The sequence below is a fragment of the Bombus affinis genome, chromosome 1 (assembly GCF_024516045.1).
Source record: "Bombus affinis isolate iyBomAffi1 chromosome 1, iyBomAffi1.2, whole genome shotgun sequence".
Classification (NCBI taxonomy): Eukaryota; Metazoa; Arthropoda; class Insecta; order Hymenoptera; family Apidae; genus Bombus; species Bombus affinis.
Genome location: NC_066344.1, coordinates 16629947 through 16640946, shown reverse-complemented (window position 1 = coordinate 16640946; position 11000 = coordinate 16629947). Strand labels below are relative to the sequence as shown.

The 11000-nt window shown below is 37.0% G+C and overlaps 1 protein-coding gene and 1 long non-coding RNA gene across 7 annotated transcripts in view; one reads left to right on the top strand and one right to left on the bottom strand.

Moving 5' to 3' along the window:
• LOC126914380 (dorsal-ventral patterning protein Sog) overlaps nucleotides 1-9353 on the bottom strand; it is a 100783-nt gene extending 91430 nt beyond the window's left edge. Inside the window, exons 1-2 of one of the 6 annotated variants that reach the window (XM_050718281.1) lie at nucleotides 2361-2644; nucleotides 1576-2271 (exon numbers count right to left, since the gene is read on the bottom strand). The gene's annotated coding sequence lies outside the window, so the exon portion shown is untranslated. Of the gene's footprint in view, nucleotides 1-1575; nucleotides 2301-2360; nucleotides 2645-4798; nucleotides 5785-9208 lie in introns of those variants that run through there. The other 5 variants (XM_050718290.1, XM_050718309.1, XM_050718319.1 and 2 more) reach the window with 5 other exon arrangements.
• LOC126915095 (uncharacterized) lies at nucleotides 9264-9950 on the top strand. The gene is made up of 2 exons (XR_007710025.1): nucleotides 9264-9397; nucleotides 9812-9950. It is a non-coding gene; the product is annotated as an uncharacterized LOC126915095 (long non-coding RNA).
• The last annotated feature ends 1050 nt before the right edge of the window (nucleotides 9951-11000 follow it).

The following is an 11000-nucleotide window of genomic DNA, read 5'->3' as shown; positions in this document are numbered from 1 at the left end:
TTGTGGATTAATAGGTGAGGTTAGGATCAATGACGGTTTGACAATGGTTCATTGCATATGATAGATGTCTATAATGATCACTTAAAGGATACGAGCACACTTCTGAATAAATATAATGCTTTCCTTAAAGTCTAATTCTATAGGAAGTTTCTTAAACGATAGTTGATGCATTATGCAGTAGATCATAATGTATGTCTACTATGGTTCAATAGAAAATATTTTCCTGTGATTTTATGAATAATAGTTGAATAACTAACTACTGATTGATAAACTGTAGATGTTTATCAAAAGTAATTAGTTATTATTGAAAGTAAGAAAGTAAGTAATTGAAGATTTGCTTCAGCATCTAATATAATATATTCTTATAAATTATGTATATGCATTTTATATATTTTTGTACATTCGTGTTTCCCATAAATATTTGCAGTCTACTTAATAATATTGGCAATTTACTTTTCTGTAGTTGTGTAGTTTGTGTTAATTAAAAGAAATGTTTTATCATGTAAAAATAAATTTTCTTCATTTCCTTTACTATTTAAGTATCCAACCTGTTGATTTGTCGGACGACACGATGAACGTTATCCGACAACGGAACAACGACACGATGAGAAGATTGGAACACGCTTGAATCCGATTAAATACATTCCACGCGTAAAACCAATCGACCATTAACCCTGTCGATCTCATTTTATACGCTGTCATGAACCCAGGGCGACGCGACGCGACGATAGGACAACAAACAAGTGGATCAGCTGTCGCTTATTATGTATTCCTGCAGCTCATCAGGATCGACCGATTTCGAGACCAAAATGATTTATTATTGTTCATGGCCGATCTATTCACAGCCTCGCGAATCTTTAGTCCCAACGGAACGAGGGCGGCGCCACGATCACTTATATGTATTTCGGGGATATCTTGCGGTCGTAATAACCGTAAGGCAAACTTCAATCTCTTCCAAGGACCCGCAATGATAAATCTGCGTGTTGGATATTCCGAAAATTCCCTACCAAAAAAATAATCTACGCGTAAAAGTATAACAAAGAGAAGTTATCTCGATCCAAAATGTGGTTAGCTCCTCGAACGAATCGATGGGACATTATGGTTAATCGATATGGATAAAAAATAAATCAATCCAGAAAGTCTGCATTCAAAAGCCTCATCTCCACTAAAGTAACGTCGAGCAATTTTTTGTTACAGTTCAGCTGTTTTTTGAAAAAGTCACCGCGTGTTACAGAATGTTGTTTCAGTGTGGATAAAATAATTGAGTAAGTTACTGTTTGTTGAAAATATTTTGGAATATATAGCAACTAAAGGCGACAAGAAATTTCTTGATGTTGCTTTAGTGGAAACGAGGTTTACAAATCATATAAAGCAAAATAAGAAAAGGTTCGATACATATGTAAAATATAGAACTTGAATAGGAGAAAAGTCCTCTCGGCGATAGTGTTGTTTTATTTACGACGTCCAGACAAATTAATTACTGATAAGCGATCGGAATAAAAACAGTTGAGCGCTGTCAGCAATGAGGTCAATTAATTACGACGCCCAAGAGGAAAAATTTAAATGAACACAGACCTGACGTCGTGTCTCGTTGTCCCTGTTCCTTCTTTCTTTTTCTCATCTTCCTTCTGATCGATAGTAAACACTAGGTTCTGTCGCCGTCGCGTTAAATAACTACACGAGTCGCGGCTTTCGTCACCATGTAAACCAACAACCTAACCAAAACATACGACCAGGCACCGAACAATTTTTACACGTTTACGAGGTTATGTACACTTCTCGCGTAATCCTACATACTTTCGGTTAACGATTTTTTCGTATCTCGTTTGATCACGCGGGTACCAAGTAATAACGGTGAAAACGTAAACAACGACGCAATTTAGTCCACCGTAATTGTATTGCAATCATGGTAGCACCGTCAAACAACATTACCATAAACATCGATGGGAAAGCAGCGCGTGCGCCGACATTCGTTGTCCTTGTCCCCTTCCGTACGACTTAATTAAAGGACTCGAATATGCGTAACTGGCGTCTCCGTGTGTCGCAATGATAACCTTTCGTTCGAAAATCGATGGCTAATAATGTTCGTTTATCGTTCTTAAACCGAGAATAAACGATCTCGGAGCTACGTAAAGTCGTGCGTCATAACATCAACCATAACCTCGTTCTTAGACGCGGCTCGAAGATTTTGGCGCACACTGGACCGGGCATTACCATATAGGCTTCCCAGGGGGCGTCGCTGCGGAATCTGTGTCATGTCGCGTAAACATACTACAATAATAATACACTATAAATACGCTGCACTCGCTAAGAGAGAAAGAAAGAGAGAGAGAGAGAGGAACAAAAAGTGAAATACTCACCGTGGAATAGAGAAAAAGAACATGCATGCAGGCGCCGGCGCCGCCGGACGAGTACATTACACGCGCCAAGGAAGTATTATCCATCCCACGTATTCGACGTACTAGTATCTTCCCTCTTTTTCCTACTCGTTTCTCAACTAATCTTGCCACCTTCGTTCCTCTTTCTACGTTTTCCACTCTCCCGCTTCATTTGGTTCTTTCAAACACACGTTCCCCGTCTCTCTCACGCTATAGCTCTCTACTATCGTCACTGTGCTTCTTTTTCTTTCTCTCTCTTCCAACCAACTCTTATCTTCCTACCTTGTTTCGCTCACCAATCTCACCGTATCCTCCTAGTGTTTTTTTCATTTGTTGTTTGTTCGTCCTTCTCTCTTTCTCATTCGCTAGTGAATATTTATTTGTCTTACTTCCTCTTGCTGCAGGGGCGACTTACTCTCACGTTCTTCACCAAACTAACCGGATCATGGGCGCCGTCCGTTGTAACTGGCTCGGTTGAACGACCAACCGGCTCAATCTCATCTTTCTGTTTCCCCGCCCTTCTTATTTGTCCCGCAACACCCCTTGCCACAGGGCGACGCTCGTTAGACGTGAAATCGATCTTAATTTTACGTGGAGTCGTGAACGGCCGGCGCGAAACCGAGCCCTGCATCGCGTCGTGGCATGTCCACTTGTCACGGGTGTCTCGGCGTCGTTCGATTTAGAGATATAGTGTTAAGGCTCGTTTTTAAGAGGAGCTCAACGCGACGGGATGAAAAAGGAGACGCGATATTTATGACAGCCGCGACTCTTTTCCTTTTCTTTGCATCCATCGTCTCCCCTCCTACAACTTTCTTGAGGGGAGATCGCGTTACGCATAAATCATCGACGGAAGTAAGATAAAGTGGCCGTTCGTTAAAATTTCGTTTTCGATAAACTAGTTTCCGGACAGGTCTGCCTTCGCGAATTGTGAGTTTCCTTTATTCCGTTAGTTTTCTTTAACTTTTTGCAGGATTAGTGTCTAAACTCGGCAGAGAAATCTATCGTTGCAGTGGATCACTGTATGTACACGCATAGTGTGCATTTGAGAAATGAGCATGTATGGCACATAGTGGGGGTGTTCAAGAGCAACTATCTGATTTCGATCAAACTATAATTGCTCTATTCAACTATATATTTTTCTGTTGTATACAATAACATTGATATATTACAATCAAAAATATCTTTTACATAATACGATAATCCCAAAATATTTCAATGATACGAACCTCTTTCTTTCTAATCTAACCTTCGGGTCTATTATTATGTGGGCATAAATGTATATCATTGATATTACCATTAATCATACTCGAGGCAGCTAATTCTACTAGTAATTTCTATTGCGAACTACAACTACCTGTTTAGTTTATTGCGTCTCATGCTAGGCTCGCGTTTTTTCAGCCGAGCTGTCACTTCGTGTCTAGAATTTATCAAACTAATCCGATAAAACGATAGAAATCGAGAGCAACCAGGGCAAATTAGAACGCGGTCTCGGGTGTGGAGACATTAACTAATCTTAAGGAACTCTTTTACTAATTCATATACAAGTAATACGAGGTTTCTTAAAATATATTTGTCATTGTATTATTGTATTATGATTTATATGTTTATTTTTTCATGATAAAATCGCATTTCTCTATAGTCATAACCATCACATTGTTAGTAACGCAAGTATGAAACAAATATAGCAGCGAAAGGAAAAGAAAGCTCACAGTCCATCACAAACGTCAGGCAGTCATAAGTCATAATTGACCAGCTTTCACCAACATTTCACTCGAACAATTAATTAATCATACCTCTATATGTTTTCACATCACGATTGAAAACTTGTAATTGCTCATAACATGATTAGAGTAGAGAGTGTAGAGAGTAGAGTATGGAATCAGAATTCCTAGTCTACACATCTATTTGTGTATAGCCTATAAAAGAGTGTAACTTTTTAGAATGAAACATAAAAATTAATGTCGCGTGGTGAGAAGTTAGAAATCAATGACGATTACATAAATAAATAACATAAAAGTTATAAAAAAGAAGTAGAACAGCAATTTCTTCTAAAACATATTCTATTATTCTTATAGTACAAGAACCACATGAACATTATGAGACCAGCTAATTCAATGTATTATCTAATGGTCGGGGAAATAATAATATTTTAATTGAAATTAAAAAGTAGCAAGCTAGTTTCTAATAAAAGAGCATCTGACTATCTTTCGAAATATTATAATTAGATTAGCATTATGAAAGAGAACTTCAGTCATGCGAAAAAAGTATATAAGAAAACATTAAATTAAAGACTTTCTTGCTCTCCTGACGTCAGACACTGTCAACGACTTTTCCACTATGCCTCCAGTACATAAACATGAAATACACGTATGTAAATAAAGCGTTTTTAATACATATGCATAATCGGTCTATGTACACACCCTGCGATCTCCAGCTCTACGTATACAAGGCAGAAATATTCGCCCTTCTGCATCCGCAAATATACGTTCGCGCGGATCTATTAGTTCACGGCTCTGGCCGCGCATATGCATTCGCGTATTCGCGTATGCTTCGTGTGATTTTCGCACGCGGTCTGTCGTACAGTAACGTTAGAACACTTTGAACTTCTAGTTCCGTCGCAGATCTTCTCAGAATTAGATCGATATATCCTTCGGACATAAACGATCGAACGATGTTCAAACGAATTCTACAGGGAGACTTAACCTAAAATCACTGAACGATCGATGGTTTCCGCCGAAAGTAAACTATGAAGAAAATTAATGGGGGTAGTTGGTATCACTGATAACAAAGTACAGTTATAGTTAATTCTAAGAATGTAAACCTGTCAATATTTTTATCTAATATCTACAGTTATATCGTAATGAATGGAGAATTGCTTTAGAAAGCTTTTAAATATAAAAGGTGGATTCTTTGATAAAAAATATTTTTGTTTGGTTGTTCATTCTTTGTTAATTAATAAATAATAAACACAAAAAATAATGCAAGTTTACAAGTTTGCTAAGTCTATCTAGGTGGCGCCACGTACAAGCCCATGCGTATGCAATGATCTTTCAATACCGATTTACTCGAAAACGAAGCTTTCTATAAAATAGTACTACTCTACATCTTCGACTTATTTTTTTATATAGTATAACCTCTCACTTCTCCATGATTCCGTCTAACACTTACAAATAAGAGAATGTAAATAAACTCTCTGAAAGAGCAATTCTTTAGCGATTAATTTAATAAGTTGAGAAACAAATTTGACGATCGCAAATTCATTCCAAATGCAATTGCATCACCGAATTTCCACGTGAACTTATAAATAGAACATGCGTATCGTGACCCGTTTTGAAAGGAACTGGTCAACAACGAAACGGACGTAAGTTACGAGTTCGCGAAACGTCGTCTAAAATCGTCGTTATTGCAGTTGACTGTACGCACACGAGGTATTATTCGTCCCACACAAGCCCGGTCGTTACCGCGCCAATCCTTCCTCGCTGTTTTTGAGCCCGGATACGTTTCAGCTCTTGCTTGTGCACGTGTTTATGTAAATGTTCCCGCGTACGCATCGAGTGACTTATACCTATAAGCGCATCGAAACGTTATTCACATTGCGCGAACGTTAAGCCCGTCGACGCTACGAAAAGTCGGAAGTTTTTGTGAACGAAAGTTATCCCTCGATGGATCCAGTAGGGGCTCTTTGCGAGAGAGCAGGGCGCACGTGCGAGATCGATGGTTCGTAACTCTACCAACACGTACTAGAGGAATGTTGGAAGACCGCCGAGTTGGTCGTAAAGTACACAATCGAAATTGACTGGCAATATTTCAGGGACCGTCGACAAGGATTTCGCGAACCTTTCTCCCCAAGAACTTTATCCAGTGTTTCATCTGCCTTCCAGATTCTTGTTACGGGACTAGGGAGTACCGATACTCTTTCAGATTCCTCAATGAGATGCGGTATGTTTCGAGAAAACATACTTGATCGATGAGTTATTAACTATAAACTGAAATAAGAATGCTTATATGCGTGTAATACAAATATGATAGCAAATTCCTCTAACTACATATATATTTTTTAAAAGCTAGAAGTTGTTAGATAGTGTAAACAAATGAGGTTAGGTCATACCAACGTGAAATTGATCATTGCTTGATTGTAACGAACAAAAATATTTAGAATAATTCCAGATGGGCTTAATTTTAAAGAAGCAATCTCAATAATCGTCATCCAATAATACAAACGCACTTTCTAGAGACGGTCACAGTACAACAGCAGAATTTATTCCCTCATCCAAATTCAGCACGTCCGAATAGATAGCCCATATCAGTAAATTTGGGTGAGCGACGTGAATTACGGGACTGTAAAATGAATTTAAGCGTGGTACGTGTGGCAAGCACATGTCGATAAATCACAACGCCTAAGTTCGATCGTGACGCGCACGAAATTGATACCGAACTCGTAAACCTATTTCCGCTTTTTGCGTCCATGAAAATACTTCGCTCGTAAACCGCGCGATTATAAATAGTTTACTATTTCAATGGCGACAATTAACGATCGACCAAAGTACGATGGAAAGGCCGATTTTCATCGAACGATCAACGCCATGAAAATGTCAAAGGCAACATGCAGCAGGGAAATATTTATTTCTCTGACGATCACCTCATTAATCGGATTTGCATGAGTGGCAATCAGGCGTCAATTAATAGCTGAATTATGCGGCATTCCTGCACGCCGTTAGAATTTACCTACATTATACACCGATCTCGCGTTCTCCACCACCGATACGAGTCTTATAGTCTTTATGTAGCACGCCACCCACACACGCGGTCATTATCGGCGCGCGAACGCGACGCGATCCAACATTTTACGGTGCATACACGTCGACAGATGGGAATGTTGGCGCCATTCTCGCGGCATTATGCCTGCACATGTACAGTGGCTCAGGAAAGTATTTCAACAGTTATAGAATCTTTATATATATATATATAATGTACTATACAAAATATCTTGAAATTAGTTTAGGACTATCGTGACATGACTATGATTCCCGTGATTATATTGGTCAAGTCTGAACCGAATCTGAAAATGAATACATATAGAAGTTACAAAATACTTACGAGCATACACGAACAAAAGTTAACAAAGTATTTGAACAGTTAATTATTGATTGATTGACTAGTAAACCACAATATTTAGTAAGAACATCAAGAATTTTACAAGATAAGTTAGTCGATATTTTTGTTCGTTACTGTACATTCCTACATACCATGGCTGATAATGGCAAAGTAAAATTTCTAAAATCTTGTCTGCAATTTGACAACCATACGTAATCGCAATCTCCACTACGATCTCGCCGTGAAAGTCTATGGTGCATTTCGATATCATTGTATTTTTTCTTAAAAGGGACGGGTCCTAGTAGAAAGTAAATATTCTGTATGAAATTTTGGTATCATTATAATAAAATTTCAGAAAATATTCAAAAGTATGAAGTTTGCAATGGACAATTATTACTTTACATTTGGTACCAATAGCTGTAATAAAATATTTTTTAAAATACTTAAGATCATATATTCAATTAACCAATTCTAATAAAAATATTTTTTTACCGAAGTAATGTATTATTTATCATAAAGATTTTATTCTACAAAATTATTCGATGAAAGGTTCATTCATTTGACAAACTCCCACCAAGTACAAAACTCGAAAAACCAACCCCTTTGGAATCTCGCCTGGCGGCGCAACAACAATCTAGCCACGACTTGGAATAATATTTTGCCAATGTCCGAGGAAATTGATAACCTGGTGCCTCATCGAAGGAAAAACACAGACGGCCGTGTAAACTCAAACAGTTTATCGTACGGTGGATAGAGGGCCCGTGAGTTTTCAGGAGCCACATTTTTGGCAACGTCATGAAAGCGAGGAGAAGATGGCGCGTTGATCGTGAATGCGTCTCAACCGCGCGCCACAAGGAAAAAGTTTTGCCAAGCATATCTTGACAATGAAATGCATTACGCTCGAAGTTTTTATGCTCAAAGGTCGACTAAATTTCAACACGATCTAAATATAAGACGCCATCAACAACAACGATCGCACGCGCCGATAGACTTTTACATTCGATGCTAGTAAATTTGGTTTTCATCGTTTCTCTTTAAACTCAATACACACGAGCAATTCAACACCGCAGTATTTGAAAATTATAGAAGAAAACATGATAAGTATATTTCTGTTAATTTTCTAATTTTAATGTTGCTTTATGGTAAGATAGGAGAATTTTTACATAATTAAAAATCGAAACAACCTCTGAGGATCAAAGATCTTTCAAAAGTAGTTAATACTAGAAGGAATGAAGAAACAGTTCAGCTCCAAAACCAAATATGCATATTGACAATTTTGATAACATGGGATTTCCCTATAAAAAAATTGTAAATGTGATTTATCATATTCTTTCCCCGTAGTCTGTATATACTGAGACGTGCTATACTCTCTTTAAATTTCATGTTAAAATAGTTGAGAATTGTTTCGGTAATAAGTGTCAAGCGACGCGCACCGTAGCCCACGTTTCTATTAACACCTATGGCACGATGTTTTATCATGCTCTACACAAACCTATGAGTAACGTGGAAAAAACGTTTAGTTATTTAAAATTTGCATATACCCGATGGAATCTCAATTTCTGCTCGTAAAGAAAAATTTGCTGAAGAAAGAGAAATTGATTAAAAAGATTCATATCCTGTCCTACATCTCTGATGCATTACGCGTACGTACACGTGATAACCTCGAAGTTGTAACGATAGCGTTGAACGTACGTACATAGCGAACAATTACCATTTACCGAAGGATTTTCGCTTACCTTGCTGTCCGTAATCGACGAACTTTTCACTTGCTATTTGTTATTCGGCGATCAACGATATATGTGGTGATTGTTGATATACGTGAAGAAGTGAGTGCGCACGCGCGCGCGCGCGATCCGAAAGGCCGCGATGACGAGTTACGAACGCTTGGTTATTGCCGACGAGAAGCCTGGCGCCGTCTGCGAGACGTATGTATCACAAACAGCTTCGTCTGACATTCAATACTCGTGATCGTTACTCTGCAGGTTGTTAATAATTCTAAAAATATAAAGGAACACCGGCTTCACGCTGTTTCACAAACCATATCTACGTCTACATTCCAAGCGTAGTGCACAGTTACCATAAACGTAAAAGATAGGAAGTTACATACGTAATAGATACTAAGATCAGTGACCCTAATTTGATCGATAACGCCATCTTTTTTTCCTAATCGTAGCTTCTGATCAAATAAAAACCAAAAGGCATGCTGAAATGATTGTTGCCACATATCGATTTAAGTGTGGTATTGGTTGATTATGATGTTGATGATGAATTTTATAGTATAATTTTCTTTTTATAACTGTAATTTTTATCTGACAATTTTCTTTTATTTTTACTCGTAGGATATGCTGGCATCGTTTTGCGGAAAAGGTAGAGACATCCTGTATGTTAATTAATTACCATTTACTTTTAAAACGAAGTTAAAGAATAGTATTATATTATACTTTTATCGTGTAATAATAATCTATGTAGGATTTTTAAGCTTTGTTTTCTTTCAGTATCTTTATATGAAATTTGAATAAATTTTCCTGCAGAAGATCTACTTTCCACTAACTTTCACCTTGTATCGCTCATATAAACGTTTCATAAAAATATTCGATTGCCATTGTAGATCGTGAATTCTAACCAATATAGATATACATTCGATTACACGTATTTCTTGTTTATTCTGAATATATCATTTATCTAAAGATCGTTCCTTGAGTATATCGATATCACTTACATATATTATCTGTTCTTAAAACGTTGTAATTGTAAGTGAGATGCTTTATCGTCATATAAGTTTCGACTAAGAAATTTGAGATATAAGTAAAAATAAATGAATTTCGAACTTCAAAATGATTCATGAAAATTGAATTTTCCTTCAAGGTTGAAATGGTTTTATTTTCGTTTATTTACCAAACAAAGACTTAATGAAACCGGATTCACTCACACTCGTGCACATAATGTACATTTGAAGCTAAAAATGACAATGCACCGTATTGAGTACTTACTCATACACCGAAGATTACGCGCGCGAGAATGTCATGACACTGAGGTCATGCATAAAGGACCGATGTCATGAATGCAACTTATAAGTATTTAACCCATTTATCGTTGTTACGATGATAACACACATATATATTTATATATATAATACGTAAGTTTTTTAAATATTGGTTTTTAATTAATCTGATCGGTAACTAAAATAACGTATCGTGATAGAATATGTCAAGCAAATTAATACACGCTAAAATAAGTAAAAAAACAAAGAAACATTCATCTGTTTACAGTGCTATAGAGTTCTATGCATACATTTATAATTAATGAATTAAACACAAAATACGCAGCGGTTCTAGTGTATAATTTCTTCTACGGTTGTTTGTGTTTTTTTTTTCAATTACATTATTTATGTATTAATGAAGATGAATGAACGTACTGAAAAAAACAATGATTTATGATGAAAGCATATCTTATTGCATAATGAGTCGATCGTCTGTATCGGTAAAAAATCGGTATGATACATTTTAAATATTACGTCCTTTATTTTTG